Source organism: Ostrinia furnacalis, unplaced genomic scaffold, assembly GCF_004193835.3.
Source record: "Ostrinia furnacalis isolate ACB-3 unplaced genomic scaffold, ASM419383v2 OfSCF7578, whole genome shotgun sequence".
Lineage (NCBI taxonomy): Eukaryota > Metazoa > Arthropoda > Insecta > Lepidoptera > Crambidae > Ostrinia > Ostrinia furnacalis.
The window spans coordinates 55,003-63,607 of record NW_021137817.1 but is presented as its reverse complement, the minus strand read 5'-3'; positions in this window follow the sequence as shown (position 1 = coordinate 63,607).

The window sequence follows — 8,605 nt, the reverse complement described above, 5'->3', positions numbered from 1 at the left end:
ATAAGGAATATACAGACGGACAGACAGACAAAAATTTTACTGATTAAATTTTTGGCATCAGTATCGATCACTAATCACCCCTTGATAGTTATTTTGAAAATATATTTCATGTACAGAATTGACCTCTCTATAGATTTATTATAAGTATAGATAGATAATGAATATTTAAAAATTATCATATGTGTGAATGGCAGCCCTACTTATATGATTAACTGAAATTTGTTTTCCGTCGGTGCTAATTAATTTCATTGTCATGATTTCTACGTCAGTTTTTCCAGTTAATTATTTTACTGTCAGACGAAAATGTTGTTTCACATTCTAGCAAAAGTTACGTAGTATCAAGTAATGATAATTAAAATTAATGTTATTAATATCGACTACCTAAATGCCTTATACCTTTGGAATTTGGTTTTTAAAGTTTTTGTGTTCGATTATATTATACATATGGAAAAAACTATTTTTAATTAATATTTTTCAAAGTAGGAGGCGATTGTATCCACCGTAGTGTGAACGACCTTCATCAAAGAGTATAGATGACCCACGCTGAACTGTCCCGCCAAACTCAATGACAGGGGGGCGCTACCATCGTTCAACTATATGGTTTCCAACATGGCAAAAATCTGAACCAGCGATCCGGTATTGACGGTGGCGCCCCACTGTCAATGTCATCGACAGGACAGTCCAGTATTTTGGAACTATACTTTAGGCATTTCACCTGATGGCACGAACTCACCGCGAAAACAAATATGGCGGCTAAAAACGTCAACTTTACACAAACCTGTCATGTAGGCTGGGTTGCACCATCTTACTTTAACTTTAACAAACATCAAAAATCTGTCAAACTCTATACAAAAAACACCGGTTATCGTTATAGTTACGCTCAAAATTAGGTGGTGCAACCTCAGCCTTAATAATATAATGTTAATGACATCGTTTCAGTAAATCAATACATCACAACGCAAACTTCAGCGACGTAAAATAAAATTAATTAGATTCCTTTTGAACAAAAACTTACGATTCGAAACAAACTTTTGGGAATAATTTCTGCCCATCGATAAATTCGCAATAAACGGAATAAAGAAATGAAAAGGCCGCTCCAAACTGGGATCGGAGATTAATTAGTTCGGAACCTATTAAAATTGACCTATATTTGTGTGTATTATTGATTTAGACGAAATTTGCATACTTGCTGGTGATGATCACCAGCAAGTATGCAAATTTCGCTTCTAATAGCTTCATGATTATTCATCAATTTAAATATTATTATGTAGGTACAAAGAAAAAAATAATCTCTAAGGTTTTACATTAACTTGATACTTAAAATTTCAATTTGGAAGAAATTTGATTAAGGAAAGACCTGGAAAGTTGATAACAGACTACAGTTAGTATTAGCAATTAAAATCAGTATATAATATGACTAACAAGAACTTAAACAAAATGGCGAACAATTTTATAAGAAAAGTTCAAAAATGTATTCATCACTTATCCGAAGCGTAGGTAATAAGCATGATTAAACCAACACCTTTCTCACAATATTGAAAATAATTTGATTTCTTATTTTAATTTGCATAAGAAAACAAAATGAAAATCTAAAATTACCAGATTTCCCGCCATCGATCAAGCCCAGACAAGGTTTTTTGGAGATCCTGGACTAATTTAAAATGAAAGAGCATTTAATTTTCACGCTCGAAGGCGACCTTTAATAAAGTGAGTTGGAAAATGACAAAATAGACTAAACGAAGCTCAGTCTTTTTAACTTGGGATTTTTGAGTTGCCCCGGAGTTTTGAAGAGTAGGTATACGAGTATGTCCTAGCTAAGTAGTTGCTGAGAGATTTTTCGTGAAATTAATTCTATTACAGTTGCTTAGTACCTAACTAAGTTGAGTATATAGTGTTTGGAAATAGAAATAGCTATTTTCACTTCTGTTACAACTTTCAAATATGACTATTACAAAAACAATTCAACTCTTCAGTAATTGACATTAATTTATCTATTACAGTTATTCTTGCCCTCAATTTCACTCAAGTAGCTTTTTCTTATTCATAAATTACCTATAGGTACCTGATTTCGATAATATAAGTAGTTCATCAGAAAAACCGCTACGCGTCATGCTCTACAGAAAAATTACGGCTACTCAGAAACCTAGAATACTTGTCCATTTCCTACAAAACACCACAAAACTTCTAAGACTTCCACAAAACAACGTTAATGCAAAACAAACCGTACCCCACACTTATTTGTTAAAACCTCTGTAGCGAATCCACCGCCCCTAAGTTATCGACATGCCATGCCATTGGTTCTCAAAGGGTTGTCCAATAATGAAGGTCAATGGCCTGTTGTTTTTTTTTTCTAATATAATGGCTAACTAACTAAAGTGCGAATTACACTGTCCCGATTTTCCCGCACAACTCCAACCACTAAAGGCTGAAAATTATGTTATTTAAAGTGTTCGAATGGATTTGCTTTTAACGAATACAAAATATTATTGAGAGCTTTCATAAACTTAAATAATGTAGCGCCACCTGCGGCTTTACCTTGACACTTTCTTATCGCCCATTATTAAATACTGACAATATAATAATTCTCAATATTTTTACAAGTAATTTTACAAATAACCATCATCTCATATACTCAACGTAATGTCTTTCCTGTCTCTATCGATCCGATCTGCACAACCACTACAATAGTCTAATACATATTATTTATAATCCACGTTTACTAACTTCAGTTTTATACAAGCATTACGGTTAACAACAATAAAAAAATGCTTAATAAAGTTTGAGCGCCCTTGCACCGGCTATGAGAAATTCGTGCCAACGCTAATCTTCCCGCTTCCGAAGTCGATAAACTAAAATTTCGTGCCGTAGACCAACAAAGGATTTGTAGGGAAATGGTGGAAACAACCGTGGCCAATATTCCAAATATGGCCGCTGATAAATTAAGAGCGGTAATTCCAGAGCGATTTTGGCACGTACACGTATTTGTGGAGACGTGGACTGATTTCGGGAATCATGGAGCAGACTTTAGTGGCCAGTGCAATGTGCAGCTTTGTTATGCGGCGCTCTAGTTCGAATTTTGAAATAATTGACGTATTATTAAAAATAATACGATTTAATTTTGAAATTAGAACGATTCGCGATGTTTTTTTTTCTGTTTGTCTGGCACAAGAAAAGGTACATTTGGGAATCAAGGAGCAGACTTTAGTGGCCATTGCAAGTTCGAAATTCAAACTCTATATTTAGTTGAAAAGAAAAAATTCACTTTTTTTAGGTTATGAAGAAATTTTGCAAATAGAACGATTCGCGATTGTTTTCTCTCTTAAGGCCATGATTTCCCAAATTGTCGATATTTGACCGATTTTGTTTGCAGATAGCTTCTAAATGAAAAGGTATTTTAGCAAACAAAAAATTGTACGAGTAAGTTAATGTCTTTAACTAGGGCGACAACTTTTCCAAAACACGATATTGCATAGTTTGTCCGATAAAAAAAAATCCCAAAGAAGTACGTCGACGGCTTTTTTGTTTTACTCTCATATATTCATTTTTAACATTTTACACTTAAAATATATACTAATAGATAGGACTTTGTATTTTCTAGGTCGACAACTTTTCAAACTTTTGTTATTGCGTCTTATTTAGTTACTATGTTGAAAAAATGTGAAAAAATCGGCCATGACGGCTTGGACAATCTCAATCAGTCGCGCGGTGGCGCTTACGGAGGACGGACGCGTGTCAGTTTTAATCCTGTGACAGTTCGCGATTTGTCAATATTTTTGACAAAATCGCCTCTGTCTGGCGGGTGGCGAGTCACAGTATAATAATATCAGTATTACTGGAGAAAGCGAAGAATTTTCAATCATGATACATAGTACAGTCGCGGAATGAAAAGGTTCGTCACCTTAGTGTCGGTTTTCGCTTGCACTAGGTACTGTAAGAGTCAAACCTGCCAACATAACAGTGCAAGAAACAGTGCTGCTAACATTTAAATAAATATGACGTTTGCTAACGAATAAGGTTTTGCTTGTTTATTTTTCTATCCCATCAGTGCAATGCAATGATGACATTGACCAATTGACAATAGTTTTTTTTTATTTAAAAGAAATAATAATGGCAGGTTGAACCAACAAGAAGGTTTTAGTTTATCAATCATAATAATCTTCTTGACAAGATAATCTTCAAACAACTTTGATCTGAATAATTTTGAACTTTACTGACGAACAGTTAAAGATTATTTTCTCTAACTCGAGATTATTCTGTAACATAGTTTCAAAAGGTAATATGTGCTCGCGATTCGTTGAAGGAATCAATTTGAAAACTGACGAACCTTTTCATTCCGTGACTGTACATACCTAGTCTGTTCAAAAAATAACGGGAATTTTCGTTTTTTCCGAAAAGTATTTATTTATTAATCTACATGAGTATTTAAACTTTTAAAATAGTCTCTATTATACATTATACACGTGTGTTAGCACTTCTTCCAATTCACAAAATACTTCTCAAAGTCGATCTTTGAGATAGCCTTTACAACGATCGGCGAAGCGTGTTTAATGTCACTTATGTCTGTAAAATGATGACCCTTTAAAGTTATTTTTATTCACGGAAATAGAAACTAGTCATACACAGCCATTTCCGGTAAATTTGGAGACTGGAACATTGTTACAGTATTGTTTTAGCAAAAATTCGCCGCCACTTTCGCTCAAAATTCAGCAATTTTCGAACAATTTTTGATGCCATGTGTTTCATACCGACAAAAATCCAAAAAATATTCATAGCATGAGTCAAACGATTATGCTAACATCATCAGCATCTTCCCTAATAAAATTGTGATTCGACGGTGTTTTATAACCACTTCTTTCTGTTTTTTCACATTTTCATCGGTTGTTGATATGCTGGTGCGTCCAGAACGCTCGTCATCTTCTATGCATTCATGGTCTTCTGAGATACGATTTTACCACTCGTAAACCCTTGATTCACTCACAGCAGACTCACCAAAGACCATTTTTAACATTTCAAACACTTTTCATTTCATTTTATAAGCAAAACTTGATTCAAATTCTTTGATCGTAAGAAGTTTGTTCCGGCGTTTCTTCTCAGCACTTGCCATATGTTTGTCTCGAAGCGCTGGTAGGGCCAAAAAGGTAAGGAGACATGTAAAATGCCCCATAAGGGCTACCTTTTCTTTTTTTATAATTTACTATAATATATGTTGACGTTCATAAGTGCCACTTGTGGTCTAAACTGAATAAATATTTTTGATTTTGATTTTTTTATTCATTTTTCCTAACAAACAAAATTCGCCGAACTTATAAAACACGTGTAACTTAAGTGAATGACAAAAGTTCTCGATCGCAGCCTTTGAAGGTCCCATTTTTGGGTTTTTCGCTTATATCTCAGAAACTGTCTAAATAAATAACTATGCGTCCTAGGGATATGACTATTGCAACAAAATGAAAACTCATTTAATTTACTACTTTTATCAGTCAAGTTTTTCGATAATAATTATCTTGTATGGTTTTCGAGATATCTGCTCTTCATAGTTTTGTAAAACTTAAACATTTTTGCCTTATATTTTCAAATAATTATGAGGAAATAGTTGCCATAATTTACAATTAGATGATAATTTTAGGTACTTTTTTATGATGAAAGAATATAAGGCGAGTCATCAATTCTGATGTTTCACAAATATTTAAACATGCTGAATTATAAAACTAGATGGCGATACAGTTATTTAATTGATACCATAAATAATTATTTTACTGCTTGAATCTGAGTTACAAATTCTAAAAGGGCAGAAGAGGACCTCTAGGCAAGTTGTTTTGAGGATTTTTTACTATTTCTGGGTTTACAATGATTAATTTAGAGTCATTTGCTTAAATATAATAGCCAAATGTAAAAGAACATTAGTACATATTTCATATTAAAATGGAGTTTACATTTTTGTGATCATTTACTATTTTTGTCGGTAAAAAGTAAAAGTATTTGTTTGACTTAATATCATCTTTCATTTGACATTATTGATTGACAAACATTTGTGTGCATGAACATTATAATAATGTTTGTTTCGGGCTGGGTGTTTTCTAACCTTATGTATTTATTTATGTTATGCTATTTAAGTATGTTCATATCCCATAGTACAAGCTTTGCTTAGTTTGAGACTAGAGGCGCAGTGTTAAAATATTATGTCGAAGGATATTTAATTTTATTATTTGTTTATTCACTATTTGAAGATTACGGTTTAATCCAACTTACGGCTTGTTTTTACACTGTGGCGTCATCGCGTCGCGCGAATGTCAGCGCGAGTGTCAGTGCGAGGTGTGCGGGGGCTGAGGTAAACGAATGCACGGCATCGAGGCGGTAAATCCTAGCCTTAAGGCATATTCTCAGTCACCAGGTACCTAGGTAGGTACTTGATTAATGCCCATTTTCACCATCAATCCATAATTGTTAAGTGACCCCTATGGTAACACATAACAGGAAAACGGGCATAAAAGGCTTGGATTTGGTGAAAAATAACTTGTGTAAATAGGAATATATTTGTGACACAAATCATCATAACCATGCGAGTGTATGTAGCTCGCACTTGACCGTTTGATGTCGCATTGGATAGAGAGCAAATTAAAATTTAAAAACCTTTTTACATTTTGGTAAAGTATCTGAAAAACGATGCGGTGAGCCAATGGCACTACTTTTTAAATTACTCATTTGCTATTAGTTAGTGGTAAAGTTGTTTAAAACTGTAACTTCATCCATGAAAATATTTTAACGAGTGTTTTTCTCTCGCAAAAAGTGGAATCTATTTTTTTTTTGCACAACGGCTTATTTGACTGTTCGAAAAAATGGTTTGCATTCACAAAACTCTCGAACATGCCAAAAATATTCGTATTGAGTTTCGCTTCATACTATTTGGTACAATCAGAATACTTACCTGTAATTTCGTCGGTCCATCGAGCTGGGGGCGTATATTTTCAAATATGATTATACAGGGTGGCCAAAACAGTGAGGTCTAAAAGAAAAATTTAGATTCCTTACATCAAGGTGTACCTAAATCACCCCCATGTATGTAATGCGATTGTGCTTAGTTTAGGAGATAGAGTTAATTTTGTGATATTTTAAAATTTTGTGACCTAGTAGGCTTTAAACATTTTTATCTTTTTTTAGGGGTGACTTTTCTCAGATTTCTTTTTTTCGACAGATTTGTTATTAATTGCAGATGTTTGAAAAAAATAATCACCTTCCTATCTTTGATTCAAGATACAAAAGTTTTGCTAGAAAGATTAAAATTATGCTTTTATCAGAACACTATCAAATTTTCAACTTAAAAGTTTAAGTAAAAAAAAGAACTTCCATAGGTCCAAAACCATTTTAAAAACTGCGCCGTTTCCTGAACATTCATAATAATACAAAAAAACATGTACTTAATGGGCCACTATTTCCTGTAATCGGTCCACTAAAGTGGTAAGTCGGAGATTCTGTTACATGTTTTTGACTTTCTTAGAGTGAATTAATATTGGGAATCCTCTAAGTTTACATTACGTAGAACAGATTTAGAGCAGTAACTGGATAGAACATGTTTTATTCTCAACAAGGAAGGTCTTGCCCTTCATCACACCTGGTGGAAACTGATGATTAATCTGAAGGTGGAAGGGAACTTCAACTACAGAGGAACTATGGCTTCCTACCTCCAAATTCTGGAACACATTGTTATTTTAAGTAAGTTTTAATGAACATAAACCAAATATCCCTCCTTCTTCTTCTCACTGTAGTAGGTATTTCAAGGGTAACAGTAAAATGTAACAACTGACTCTGTCTTCAAGTGGTAAGAGGTAAGTTTCAGAGGTCCCGGCTTTGATTCCCAGTGGAGGTGAAATTTTCTGCTCGGTTTGGTTGGCGGTAGGGTTTGATCTAAGTCTGCCTGGCTAGCAACTCTATTTTCCTAAGTCTGTCACTATAACAATAATGTTAATAGCATTACTGTATTCCGGAATGTGGAGGTAGGAAGCTATAGTTCCTCTGTAGTTGAAGTTCCCTTCCACCTTCAGCCTAATCATCAGTTTCCGCCAGGTGTGATGAAGGGCAAGAGCTTCCTCGTTGAGAATAAAAACATGTTTTGTCCAGTTACTGCTCTAAATCTGTTCTACGTAATGTAAACTTAGAGGATTCCCAATATTAATTCACTCTAAGAAAGTCAAAAACATGTAACAGAATCTCCGACTTACCACTTTAGTGGACCGATTACAGGAAATAAAGGCCCATTAAGTACATATTTTTTTGTATTATTATGAATGTTCAGGAAACGGCGCAGTTTTTAAAATGGTTTTGGACCTATGGAAGTTCTTTTTTTTACTTAAACTTTTAAGTTGAAAATTTGATAGTATTCTGATAAAAGCATAATTTTAATCTTTCTAGCAAAACTTTTGTATCTTGAATCAAAGATAGGAAGGTGATTATTTTTTTCAAACATCTGCAATTAATACCAAATCTGTCGAAAAAAAGAAATCTGAGAAAAGTCACCCCTAAAAAAAGATAAAAATGTTTAAAGCCTACTAGGTCACAAAATTTTAAAATATCACAAAATTAACTCTATCTCCTAAACTAAGCACAATCG